This window comes from Pelodiscus sinensis, chromosome 1 (assembly GCF_049634645.1).
Source record: "Pelodiscus sinensis isolate JC-2024 chromosome 1, ASM4963464v1, whole genome shotgun sequence".
NCBI classification, from domain to species: Eukaryota; Metazoa; Chordata; order Testudines; family Trionychidae; genus Pelodiscus; species Pelodiscus sinensis.
The window spans coordinates 308,347,335-308,362,381 of record NC_134711.1 but is presented as its reverse complement, the minus strand read 5'-3'; positions in this window follow the sequence as shown (position 1 = coordinate 308,362,381).

The following is a 15,047-nucleotide window of genomic DNA, read 5'->3' as shown; positions in this document are numbered from 1 at the left end:
ATAGTGTATGTGTGTGGATGTGCACAGATGTGCATCAACAATACAAACAAAACACATACACACACACACACACACACTTGTCATTGTAAGCAGTCCACACGTGTGGAAGAAAAATATATTAAAACAGGGGACATTTAATAAGAAGCAGTGCTTATGGTATTTAATATGAAATCAAATAAAAAAGAAAATTAACACTACCCTTGGAGTGCATGTATCAACCTTTCTAACAGCTAGTACTTGCTACTTCTGACTCATAAGAGCCAGAACTCTACCACATAGCAAGGGTATGGCCTTAATGCAATACAATATACTATGTATTAATTAGTATCACAAGATTTAATACAATCATTAAGATCAGAGTTTTAGATATCCGCAACACTCCAAAAAAATTCTCTTAAAAGAATCTTTTTCTTTCTTACCTTTAGCCATTAACACTTGGATACATTTTGTTTGAAACTGAATCATGCAAATGTCCTCTTGGTACATCACACACACAACATGCAGCCTGCCCCCACTCAACCCAGCCATAGAGGGCTATATAGCAAGTGAGCCAGATATCCCCAAACAAACTTCCCCTTGCCTACACCTCACTGCAGAGATACCAGCACCCACCCTCCCTTCTTTCCTCACTTAATCCATGCTATCAGCCCCGTACCTCCCTGGCCAATGGGAGCTACCTGTTTGAATAACAGGCAGAAACGAAGCACCATGCCCCTTCCCCTTTGGGGTTTGTAGTTAATCACACACACACACACACACACACACACACACACACACACACACACGGCCATTTTTCTTTCAAAACTGTGATCCCACCCCCAGCACAACCCCTTGGTTCGGTTTCAGGCCAGAATAACAGGCAGCCACGAAGTACCATGCCCCCACCCCTTCGGAGCTCATACTTACACACGCACATGGCCCTGCAGCCTGTGGGAGGAGTGGGTACGGGAGGGAGCAGGCTCCCTGCCTGCTTGAAAAATGTGCTTTGCTTCTGGCTGGGAGTCACTCAGATAAGACTCCTAGACAGAACCTGCCTCTGGCACCTCAGGCCCTGCCTTCCCCAATCTCCCCCCCCCCCACACACACACATTCCTGCCCCACTACCCTACATAACCCAAACCATCTGCCCCCACTCCTGCATCCATATATGCAAGAGCTCTCAGTGGTCAGAAACCCACAGCCCCTTATTTGTCCACTCAGACACTTCTCTGAATTAAAGTTACTTTAAATCATCTAATGAGTAGTTGGCCAGTCCTCTGCCCCAGATCACAATTCCCTCCTTCATCCAAACTCTCTCCCAGAACCCACACTCCCTTCTGCACCCAAGTCCCTTTCCACAAGCTCCCTTCTGCATCCAATCTCCATCACAGACCCCGCTCCTCCTCCATTAATATCATGGAAGAATGAGGACTTGACCACTTTCCAAAATCTTGGCTTGGCTCCCCCCATCAAATATTATTGCCCGCCCGTATACTAGGCCTTGATCACCATTAAAATCAATGATATTACACCTATTTAATGGTGTAGAGAATTGAGCCTGTTTAATTGCTACTATGATATTGTGATTTTCAGCTGGAAAAAACCCTCAAAAATGTTTTACAAAGGTCCATGCACTCTCAATACCTTTCTGAGATAATTAGATATTAAACCCATACTACAGATGAGTTATCAAAAAAAGACAAATGAAAATTAGGTTCCCCCAGAAAGTCAGTGTCAGAGCTGCGAACATAGCAAGGAATAAGTGCGAAGATTTAGCATGATTTTGCATACCTGATCTAAATCACTGTAAAAGGGCCTAATTTTCAGAAGGCAAATGCTTGGCACTGTCAAAAAACCATGCCCTTTTGTGGTGCCTCAAATTATGCTCCCAAATCATAAGTTACTTTTCATATTCTTGACCAATGACTCAATGATACTGCTCTGTCCAACAGACAATGATGTAGCAGTTGCAACATGTAGCAGCTGAGAATTACATATGTAATAAGTAGCAGCACATAATGTAGAAAGTCTATTAGCACTGCTTTAAAACAAGAGTCATTTTAATGTGCTACCCAAGCAATAGCACTAATATATTACTCTTCTGGAAAACAAACAGAAATCTTCTCTAACAGAAACATCCTAGCCTTCTATTATTTAAAAAAAAACTGATATGCAAGAATATAACACAAGGAAATTCCATCTAACATCTGGTAAAAATAACCACTTGTTTTCCTCTGTTAGTGTCCGATGTTCCCACAACCTTCTTACCACGCCACACACAAAAGGATCCCATCCTGCAACCTTTAGTTATGTGAATAATCCCAAGGACACAAATAGGGCTGCTTATATGAGTAAGGATGGCAGGATCAGGCCCCAAAATAGCAGATGTGGACAAAATTCAAACTGCCCTGCAAGGACTCCTCTGTTAGAAGCAATTGTTTTCCTGAGCACTACTGCTAACAGCTGTACTCACCCCCCACCAGCAACCCTATGTCCTTTTATGAGTACGTAATATCCCAGCAGCCTATGATCAGATACAAAAAAAATTACAAGAGTGTTTTTTTGTCCCTATGAGTTTAACTAATAATGTACAATGATAAATACACATAAGCAATTGAGAGGACTTTTCCTAAATGTAGAAGGATCATCAGGGCCAGCCCACAATATTTTGGCACCTGAGGCAGGGAGTTCAAATGATGCTCCCATGCCCCCTCACTTTGAAAGGTCAAAACTTTGAAAGGCCAAAGCTTTGAAAGGTCTCAATTCTGCCTTCTTCCTGTTCTACTCTAGAGCAGAGAGAATACATATGCACCAGCAGCAGACACAATTTTCTACATTCTGGGTCCTAGTGGCGCCCCCTCACAGTCTGGCACCTGAGGTGGCCGCCTCAGTTCACCTCATGGTTAGGCCAGCCCTATGGAGCATTTACTGTAGTATCATATGGTAATCTTCTTGTTAGGTTTGGCTTTGCAACCAGCCATGAATAAGCAAGGAGGAGAGATCATTTAGGGAAATGATTTAGTGTTCCCAGTGTGCTATATAATTTGAGTTCCTTACAGTAATAGCATCATAGCATGCTCAGCTCCTGTCCTAAGTATCTGACTAATGAAAGTCAAAGAACTCTGCAGTAGAACAGCCATTAGAGGGCTATAAATCAAAGAAAAGCATTTTAGGTGCATACATATATATGGTGCCTGATTAAAATATACCTATATATTATTTTCCATCACTTCTTTAGGTGGTACTATCTTCATTTTAATCAGAGACACGCTATGAATACTGATGTTGTTTCAAAGTCCAGGGCGGTACATTTTACAAATTTACATTTTTCCATTTTCTGGAAATTGGGAACATCTTGGACAGATACTAACTGATAACCTTTGGCATTGTCATGGTTTTATCAGCCAGAATTTAGAGATTGAACATCAGGACTTTAGGCCTGGACCCTCATCCTGCTGGCCTCATGCCCATATAGAGCCCCACTGAAGCCAATGGAGCCCTGTACAAATGCAAAGATTTACCTGCATACAATTCATTGCAGGATCAGACCTACAGCACAGATGGAAGGGCTGTAGCAGACATTCTCTTTGGGTTACATGCAGAGCAGGAGAAGGGCCATAACACTGAACAATGGATAACAAATGCATATTACAAGAAAAACTTTAAAAACAACAAAGAGACTAGTAGCACCTTAAAGACTAACAAAGCATGTAGATGGTATCATGAGCTTTCACGGGCATGAAAGCTCATGATACCATCTACGTGCTTTGTTAGTCTTTAAGGTGCTACTAGTCTTTTTGTTGTTTTTAAAGTTTTTCCTGTTACAGACTAACTCGGAGCTGGAGTGCCAGAGGCAGGCTCTGGAAAGAAGACTTACCTGAGTGACTCCCAGCCAGCAGCCAAGCACATTTCTCAGGCATGCAGGGAGTATGCCCTATCCCCACACAAGCTGCAGGGCCATGTGTGTGTGCAATTATGAGCTCCAGAGGGGAAGAGGCATGGTTCTTTGTGGCTGCCTGTTATTGAAACAGGCAGCTCCCATTGGCTGGTTTCTGGCCTGAAACCAGCCAGTGGGATTCTGCCGGGGGCAGGAGCAGCACCTGAAGCCTCCCTTCCTCCCCTCCAGGCTCACAGTTTTGAAAGAGAAACAGCCCTGCAGTCGCTTTTCTGACCAGTTTGTGGGGCAAGTCCGGAGTCGGCCTGGGCCTTCCTGCAGCATCCCAGGCCTGCACAAGAACCATGCTGGACAGGAACCTGAAAGATGACATCCACTGCCACTACACACAGAACCTCAAGTGGAAGCCAGACTAGGGCAAGGTGTTCAAAGTCACCAGCAAGTGAGATGCTAGCAACCACTTCCTTCCCTGGGGCAACTTCATCCACTTCACCAACTAGCATTTCATCTACCAGGTTCAATTGTGTTCCCCTCAACAGGGCCCTCCACCAGAGGGATCATAACAAGCAGTGCAGGAGGTACAGCTCTGCCACAACATCATTGAGGACCATATGGTCAAAGCTACCCCTCTGACCCTGGGGAGCGTTACTGTCAACTTTGTTGTCCCCAGAATGGACATCATGCTGATACCCGACATCATTGTGAGCAATGAGGAACAGAAGGGGTTACCATGATGGATATCATGGTGCTCTTTGAGAACAGGACTCCAGTCATCCATGGTGCCTGAGCTCAGAAGACATAACATAACAAGGGCATAACAAGTGGGGTTCTGCAGGGGTTCGTTTTGGGACCGGTTCTGTTCAATATCTTCATCAATGATTTAGATGATGGCATAGAGTGTACGCTTATTGAGTTTGCAGATGATACCAAACTGGGAGGGGTTGCAACTGCTTTGGAGGATAGGGTCAAAATTATCTGGACAAATTGGAGAAATGGTCTGAGATAAATAGGATGAACTTTAATAAGGACAAATGCAAAGTACTCCACTTAGGAAGGAACAATCTATTTCACACATACAGAATGGAAAGACTGTCTAGGAAGGAGTACTTCAGAAAGGTATCTAGGGGTCATAGTGGACCACAAGCTAAATATGAGTCAACAGTGTGACACGGTTGCCAAAAAAGTAAACATGACTCAGGGATGCATTAACAGCAGTGTTATGAGCAAGACACGAGAAGTCATTCTTTCGCTCTACTCTGTGCTGATTAGGCCTCAGTTGGAGTATTGTGTCCAGTTCTGGGCACCACATTTCAAGAAAGATGCAGAGAAATTGGAAAAGGTCCAGAGAATTGCATCAAAAATGATTAAAGGTCTAGAAAACATGAGCTATGAGGCAAGGCTTGTTAGTTTAAAAAAGAGAAGACAGAGATGGGACATATTAGCAGTTTTCCGGTATCTAAAAGAGTGTCACAGGGAGGAGGGGAGAAAATTGTTCTCCTTGGCCTCTGATGATAGGATAAGAAGCAATGGGCTTAAACTGCAGCAAGGGGGATTTAGGTTGGACATTAGGAAAATCTTCCTAACTGTCAGGGTGGTTAAACACTGGAATAAATTGCCTAGGGAGGTTGTGGAATCTCCATCACTGGAGATATTTTAGAGCAGGTTAGACAGACATCTATCAGGGATTAAATAGTCCATGCTTGGTCCTGCCATGAGGGCAGGGGACTGGACTTGATGATCTCTCGGTGTCCCTTCCAGTAGTGTTCTATGATTCTATTATTCTAAGGTAGAGAAGTACATCCCACTAGTGAACACCCTCAGAACGCAAGGCTACAAGGTACAGGTCCATGCCCTGATTGTGGGAGCCCTGGGCATGTGTGACTTCCATGATGAGCTAGTGCTGTGGACATGCGGTGTCAGTTGGCACTTCACCCCACTCATGAGATAGCTGATGTTGTCCAACAGTATTTGGTGGTCCAGAGACATCTACATGGAGCATGTCCTATGCCACCATCAGTACCAAGATGAATGAACAAGACCGCCAACCAGAGAGACAGTCAGGGAAATAATCCACTTTCTTTCCTGACAGACTATATCCTTTTTATGGAAGACCCACCAGACACCAACAGATCGAGACACACCCTCCATCCATATGTCTATGCACTTTACTGCCACGGACTCACACTATGCCCTCTATGAATGGCATCTCAAGAACACTTATTCACTGACCCTTCAAAAACTCACCCAGCTTAATCTGGGACAATGCTTGTTATGTTCGCCAAGTATCTCATTAACTGTATAAATCAATATTTGTAATTCCTCATAACCCAAGCTTGACCTCAGCTATACAATGACTTCCTTTTAAGTTTGTATCACAGTGAACTTGATTCAAAACATTAGCTTTAATAAAATACTTCTTAAACCTTAGTTTTTCATAGTCTTCACTTGCCAGTGTAGCAGCAATCTGGATTTCCACTGTGATGTACACAACAAAATACCTTTATTTATTTGAGAAAATTCAAATTCTCTTGGATTTAATTGGTCATGTGACATTTTAGAGAGGGAGTCCAAATATTTCCCAATTTAAAAACCAGTTAACAGGAAAATAATTTCCTCTAGATTTTTATCCCATGCTATCCCCATTACTGATGTCTGTTGACACGTTCCCTTCCTTAGCAAGGGCCCCTTTGGGTGGAGGTGGGGCTCACTGCAGAAACTTGCATCTCTGTTACTGGTACTGAACCTCTTTTGTAGAGAACTGAAGTCTTTATGGCTGTCAATATGGCACCTTTCAACAGAACTAAACCCAGTGCAGCAGTTCTCACAGTTTTAATGGGCTTCCCAAGGCTGCCTTGCACTTGCTCGGACCTGGGGTTGAAGTCTGAGCTCCAGCATGTGGGGTGAAAGCCAAAGCCCCAGAGCTTCAGCCCTGGACAGAGGGACTCTGATTACAGACCCCCTGCATGGGGCTGAAATCTTTGCGCTTTGGTGGAACAGTGGGGTTGAGGCATTGGCTTAGCCTCACCCACCCTGGTGAAGTTTGATAACCCCAGATTTAGAGTATTCCATAGTCACTATGTTCACATTCCCAGGATGAACCTGTAACTGAACTAATGTGTGTATCCACTAGGGATGTAAAATCCTGATTAACCCAGTTAACCAGTTAGACATTAGTTTACTCTAACATTTAACCAGTTAACTAACTAAGCAGGATCTGGGTGGGGGAACCACTCCAGCCTGGCTAGAGCAGCCTCCAGTCTGTGGGGATCCCATCCCCATCCTCACACTGGGGCTGGAGCTGCTGCTGGCTCCTAGTCCCTGTCATATTAGCCCTTGTCTGCAGCAGGCCCAGGTTCCCTGTGAATAGAGGCTGCTCCAAATGCAAGAGCAGCCTCTGCCTGCAGGGTGCCCAGGTTCCCCATGCATAGAGGCTGTTCCAGATACTGGAGCAGCCCCCGTCTGCGATGGGCTCCCTGCGAGGTGAGAGAAGACCCTTGTCTGCGGCAGGCAGGGAGCTGCTCCAGTCCCCACTGGTTATTGGTTAACTGGAACTGGCAAGCATTACCCATTATAGGTGATGCTTACTGGTTAACCAAGTAACTGATTAACCTTTCACATGCTTAGTATCCACTCATGAAGGAACCCCCCTACAATACAGGCCAGACTGAAGTCCATTGAAGTCAATGGAAAGACTAGTGTTAGGTGAGGCCCACTGAGAGAAGTACTTCAGACTTCCATTGAAAGCTTTTTTATTTTTAAGAAATAAAACTGTTCTTAGACTGCTGAAGCTGATTGGACTCTAACTGGGTTTATATTTCCCTCTATGTAAATCCAGAGTCACTCTATGAACCAAAATGGAGTTGCTCTCGATTTACACTTGTGTAGTTTGGTCTCATTTGAACTTTCATCTGTGTCTATAATACATTGCCTTCCCACACTGCCATCCTTTGGGAAGGTTGGGGATTAAAATTTCAATTTTTTTGTATGCTCAGAAAAATAGAGCAGACAGGCAGAACCAACCCCAAGCAGAAATCACACATCAGCAGACTCATGGGGAAACTCTGCTCCCTGGCTTTGTTATTCTTGTGGTTGCGGTTGCCCAGCTGAATAATTTCTATATTAATATCTGGCTGCACTGGAGCTACAGTAGAGTTACAGAGCTTAGGAAAACAATAGGACTAAATGTTTTGTTTAATAAGCTGTTAAAGATCCAAGTTCAACTGAGGCAGTGCAGCCTAGTGTTCCTTCTGCTACTGACTTATCATGTGACCTTGGACAAGTCACTTCCCTGCCTTGGTTTTCCTGCATCCACCTGTAGTCTGTGTAGACTGTAAACTCTTCATGGCAGGGACTATCTCTTGCTATAAGCATGTAGGATGCCTAGTACAATAAGACCCTGTCTCTGGTGGAGCCTTGGGGGGTTTCTGGCAATACAGTTAAGTCACAAAATTAGAGAAATTAAGAGAAATTAAGAATTGCCAATTCAGCCATTTGTGTTGGGGCATATAATACAGGTCACACTGATCACAGCGTCCTGGAAATCTAGCTCCTGATTCTTGGCTGGTATAAGAGAATGCAGAGCTTTGTCAATTTGCACTTTATAAAAAAGGTACATGAAAAACTCAATCATAACCTCAACTCTGAATGGCTTTACTCATTTAGGCTTAAGCTCATTCCATTAAGATTTCTTTACACAGACAGGCCTGATCCTACTCAGGTGTAAACAGTGGAGTAGCTACAGTATAGACACAGTATAAATGAGAACAGAACCTGGTTCACTTTGTTCATTTTACAGTAACATTTTTCTTTGTAGAGGTCCTTGAAGGAAAAGAAACTCCATATTTCTCCTCGGGTCAAACTGATTACATTGGAGATATAGAAAATCAGTTCAGTTTGTAGTCTACTGATGCCATCTGGTGGTTAATATGAGTACTAGCAACAAATAAGAAATACAGAGGGAGAGCAGTGTTAGTTTGTAACTTAAAACAAAACAAAATAAAAAAAACAAGCAGTCCTGTTGCACCTGAGAGTCTAATAAATTATCTTATTTACAAATCTTTTGATCAAGAACACCGACTTTCTCATTTTATGGCTTCAGTTGCTCCCAGGAAACATTGCCATTTTTCCACTTGTTCTCAAGATGCTCCACCAGGGCTCTTTTCTTGCCATAACTTCCATCCTGAAACCCGTATACATACCATTGCCCATTTACTATGAGCCAGGAGTATTGACTGGCTGTGGGTAAAGAGACGTAGCTTTGGAGTACTAGGTAGTTGGCAAATACTAGTTGATAGTGGGGCTTACAGAGTAAGGGGATGTTGCAGTTGCTGTGTGCGGGTATTATGAGCAAGGATGGTTGTGGTAGGTATGTTGGGGTTTACTACACGTGCATGGAATTCTATAGCAACGAAAGAATCCTGTAATGAATTCCATAGAACAGTTTCAAAAATATGTTCTCTTAAATTCTAGGAGTTTTCTATAAGGGTAGTTATAAACTGTTTTATTTTCAGTCATTTCGAGTCTCAATGTACAAGATTATCATTATCTTTCTAATCGGTATGTGGAAGCAGTTACTGCTTTACTAGGCACTGTCAATCCTTACAGATTTATGCTTATCTAAACTCCTCCATTCACAAAGTAGAAGTAAAAGATCCTAACCCAGTATTTTCTGTATCCAGCTCACAACTTCTATTTGTGCTACAGCTTCCATGTGAAACACATATTCAGCCTTGACTTGCACTGCCAACAATGGAGCACTGAACACACCACTAAGCCAGGGCCAGCTCTAGGTTTTTTGCCACCCCAAGCAAAACATTTTTGGCCGCCTCCCCCCCCCCCCTTTTTGTCCGAGTAAGGTCCGTGCCCAAACGCAGCTTGCACGGCTTGTTGGGGGTGTGAGTGAAAAATGCAGCTTGTGCAGCTTCCTAGGGGTGAGGCGCACGCTTCAGGGGGAGCCCAAAACCTGGGGCATCTTCATGCCCTAGGAGAGCGCCAGAGACTCCCCACGTGAGGACAATGGGAGGGCAGGTTCATCCACAGCAAGTCAGTTAAAGACTTCCAAAGCATGCAGCTGTTCACATCACCTAGTGCTGGAGTCCGGGACCCACTCCTCACTCTGCAAAGGGATTTTATTATTAGAAGCCTTATAATCACTCAGACTCCAACCCCAACCCATAAGCTGTCCAACTCTTGGTGTCCATGGGCAAGAATCAGCCTCCCTATAGAATGAAACAGTTCAAAGGGATTCAGAGAACTTTTGTTTCAACTCCCCAGCTCAACTGTCCAGAACAAGACACAAGCGACAAGGAGTCCTGTTGTAAACAGGATGTAAACAGTGGTTCTGGGTACTTACACCAGTGAACTGGTAGAATTTCTTTACAAGTTGACAGGAGACATGTTCTATTTAATGTTTAAATTTAATTCATAAGCTATTTAAATAGGTTATGATAAATTTAGTCCATAACAATTTTTAATTTAATTTTAAAGGTATATTATTTAAAACAAAGCCTATTGAAATGGGATCACAATTCCAATTTTAATAAAGCTCTCCTGCCCAGACAGGAAGGGACTTGAGGACATGGGCACACCAGAGTTCCCCTTCCTCAGACAAAGGGATAGGGAGAATCACCTGAGTCCCAGGCAGGTGTGAGGTTGTCAGGACACAAAACAAGGGGGCTGGGTTCCTGGGCAGGGTGTGGGAGGGAGGGTTAGGGTTAGGGTTAGGGTTAGGCCCAGAGAGTAGGGGGAGGAGAGATTGTTTAGAGAACCAGACAGGAGATGGGGATCCAGGTGGGAGGCGGGGGTGGGGGGGAGAAGAGGAGACGAGGTCCCAGCAGGGTTGCAGTGGGCCAGGAAGTGAGGTTGCTGGGCAGAGGACGAGCCAGGGGAGGCGTGGGAGAGGGAAGGATTGCAGGACAGTGGGCAGGGGAACACAAGCCAGGCGTGGGGGGGGGGGGGGGGAAGGGCGGAGGAGGGGAAGTTGTGGGGAGGGTGCACGGAAGGGGGGGGAGTGGCTGGCCAGGGAGGGCACACGGCCGGTGGGGGCACACTCACATCTACACAGGGCCAAATTTCAGAAAAATCTCCTCTTTCAGAACATCCCTTATTCCTCTCACCGAGAGAAATACAGGGAGGCCAAAAGAACACGTCCGCTGTTTTGGAAACTGTTCTGAAAAAACAGACGTGTTCCTTGGACACGGCAGAGCTTTTCTGGGATACCAGAGGTATTTTGGAAAAGCTCTGCAGTCTAGACATAGCCTCAGTCATTGATCATAGTATTGATCTGGTCATTGACTTCAGTGGGAGCCGGATCAAGCCTTATGTCTCTTGCATAGCAATAGGAGCAGCTGGAAAGGACACCTTTGGCAGTGATTTCCTACTTGAAAGTGAAATAGGATAGTAGCTCTGAGCCATTGCATCTGCCTTGCATATCACAGAAGGAAAGTAGGAATATTTAAGACTATGCATAATCACCAGTGTGCACTGACCTTCACTGGAGGCAGAGAGATGGACAACAGTAGATTCAGCTGTCTTACTGACCCTCAGCAGAGCTGGCAACATAAAACCTTCTCTTCTCTTCTCTTCTCTTCTCTTCTCTTCTCTTCTCTTCTCTTCTGTGAACAGCTTCCTTGCTCACAGCAAGCGTGAGAGAACCATCTACATCTGAAGTGATTCATCTTGCAGTGATTAAGGGAAAAAGAGGACCCAGAAGAGGAACTGATTTCCAATCAGCCTGCAATCTCCCTGCACTGTATTTCAATCAATTTGCTTTATTGCTCGATTCACTGCTGCTGTAGGCTAACTGTGTGCCTTTCAAGGCTCAGCAGAAAGTACTTCCTCCAACTTTTGAACACAGCATCCTGTGTGATTGTGCAGCTGAGGATTTCTGTTCCCTCCATCACTTAATATCTAAATACATCCAGAGGTGCTGACCGCCTCCAAGGACTCTTGAGCAAGGTGGGTGTGTGGGGGCAGAGGCTGGATCCACACTCCTGGAAAAGGCAGGGCTTTGGATCGAAGGGGTGGAGCTGAGGGAGCTAGCCCTCCACATTGCTGCCATCCCCGCCCCCCCCCCCCCCCCCAGCTTTCAGAGCCATATACCATGGTACTCCATTGGCAATTTAAAGGGCTCAGGGCTCCAGCTGCTGCTTCAGTAGCAGCAGCAGCCGAGAGCCCTGGGGCAACTGCATTCTTCCCCCCCACCCCCGCCCCAACACCTCATTGGTGGGCCTAAATACAATAATTCTACCGATATAGCTGCATTATTGTCAGATTTGTACAGCTTTTGCCTTTCAGTTACTGTCCAGGGAGAACCCAGAGCTCAAACTCCTAGACTGCACCAAAGGCAGGAGGAGCAAATTGTTTTGTTTTGTTTTTTAACTCAACAGGTTGCAAGTTTGTCTGGTTGTACCAGTCTACTTATTACACAAAGCCACGAAGTCCAAGAATTTACCATTGCAGTGCAATTGCCTTGATCTGAAAGAAGCTACACGAGAATAAAATTGGAGTCATGCAGCAGTGGATCAGGCCCCAATGTACAGACCTGGAGCTGGAAAGGAAACTCCATAAAGTATTCAGATTCCTGCTAACAGTTCAGGCCATTCTAGACAGGTTTCTATGTCATGGCGTTTGGATCCAGATTGGAACTTCTCCCAATTGGGGAGTATTATTTGGATCCCATCTCCCATTCTGGACCCATCCTTACCAAACATGTGGAACCAATACTATTTGGTCTTAAATCCATGTAAATTTGCCACCTATTTCAATGGGTGTGAGATCAGGCCTCTAGTTAGATACCATTAGATGCCTCTATATCCCTTGAAGTTTTTGGTAGTCTGATACAATAACTTCAGATGTGTCAAATGAGTTCAGTTGTCAGGGAAAATAATGGGTTTTTTCCCTGTAACTCTGTAAACTCATCCTAATACCAAAGGCTGAACTCGCTCTCTCAGAAATGAAATTCCAGCAGCTGGAACATTGCTGGAAGTGGTGTTGCCAGTGCATGAGTACAAAGAGAACTCAACTCACTTTTCCCGAGCTGTCCTGTCTCTACAACAACAATCACAACAACCAGTTTCTCGGGCAATTTAACAAGTAAGGGAAGCAGACTGATACACAAGGAAAGGAGTCGTGGTCTTGTGAATCCGACATAGGCCTGGCAACCAGAAAGCTGGGTTCTAGTCCTAGTTCTCAATGACCTTCTCTGAGACCTTTAACAATTTGCTGTAATTGTGCCTCAAACTCAGTTGAAAATGAAACAAGTGCCCTCCTTCATGTTGTTTCAAGACAGATGGCTGAAGAGAGTTACACTGAATAGAATTACTCACAGTCACTTTTCAAACTACAGACACACTAATAGTCTCAACCTATGGCCTGCTCCTGAATTCAGGAAAAAGTAAGACTGAAGGAACAAATACTCCTTTTGAAGGGTATTTACCATGCTGACCACGTATAATTCCATTCACATGTATCGTCTTTGCTTTGAAATATTGAAGAAGGTTTGAAAAAAATTCCTAATGTCACATTAGATTGCAATCACACCTCAAAATAAAATGAAAGTTTAAAGTTTAATACATTTTAACTTGTTTTCAATTTTAATGCCTTGTTCTTTGGTATAGCAGCAGATCTGTGCTTCTGAGGAAATGCATCAAAGCTGCTCAGACTGTGAACCCTTTGAGTGGAAGATTTCAGAGGGAAAATGTTTGATATCAGAGACACTCGTTAAACACATAGGAAGGCACTAATCATGCAGGTAGTACACTAGCTAATATATATGTAAGCAGGATTTGAATGAGCTATCTTCTGACATCTAGTGATGGACTAGGACAGGGCGGGCAATAATTTTGACTGGGAGCCACTCCAAGATTTTGGAAAGTGGTTGAGGGCCATGATATTAATGGAGGCGGTGAGGGGTCTGAGATGGAGGTTGGGTACAGAAGGGAGCTTGGAGATAAGTGACTGAGGCACAGGAGTGAGAGTGGAGTCTGGGAGGGAGTTTGGGTGAAGGAAATAGTTGTGACCTAAGGCAGGAGACTGGGGTGCAGGGTTTTGGAATGTGACTTAGGGCAGGGAACTGGGATTGTGACCTAGGGTAGGGGTTTGGTTTGTGATTTAGGGAAAAAGGGGATTGTGATCTGGGTACGAGATTTGGATGCCAGATCTAGGAGAGTGTATGGATTCAGTAGGAGGACACAGGGTGTGTTGAGGGGAGGGGGGGCAAAGGTAGGGTCAGCAGATGGTTTAAAAAAATACTGGACACACTTGATCTCAGATCGGGGGAGGGAGGGGAGACCAGCCGGGAAGAGAGCGGGGCTGGCCGGGTGGGGGTTGGGGGGAGCGGGGCTGTCCGGGAGAGATCGGGGGGGGGGGGGGGGGAGCGACCGGCAGGAAGCAGGGCTGGCTGGGAGGAGGTCAGGGGGAACGGGGCTGGCCGCAGGAGAACCAGCCGCTGGGAAGCAGGGCTGGCTGGGAGAAGGTTGGGGGGTGTGGTGCTGGCCAGGGGGGAGGAAACCAGCTGCCAGGACGCAGGCATGGCTGGGTGGGGATTGGAGTGAGCAGGGCTGGCTGGGGGGGAACTGGACACCAGGGAGAGGGGCTGGTCAGGAGAGGAGCTGGGGGAAGGGAGAACCAGCCAGCAGGGAGCGGGGTTGGCCCAGGCGTACACAGATCCCGGGGTACTGCCGTCCATGGTCCTGGCAGGGCGCATGGGTGAGTCTGGCCCCGGGGATTCCATCCCGCCCCACTCCCGCCTCCCTCCTCTCTACTGAGTAGTTGCATACTGCCCGGCTGGTAGACACGCTCACTCAGCCAGGCAGTACGCAACTACATACTGATACTCATGATAATAATAAAAACTTAATTAGAAAATACCGGACATTTATATGTCCAATATTTTCTGAATTTGTTTCCCAGACAGAAAGCTCAAATACCGGACTGTCTGGTTCAAAACAGAACACCTGGCAGCCCTACGCAGAGGATTGGGAAAGAGAGTGGCTGGAGTGTCAGGGGCAGGCTCTAGTCAGGAGACTTACCAGCCAGCAGCCCAACCAGCTTGCCTGCCTGCCTGCCAGGCTAAATGCTTGAAGAACATAAAAAGTTTCTCTGCCTGCCTGCCCCACACCTGCACAGGCTGCCTGGCCATGTGCTTGTGTGAATAACTAAGATGGAGGGGAGG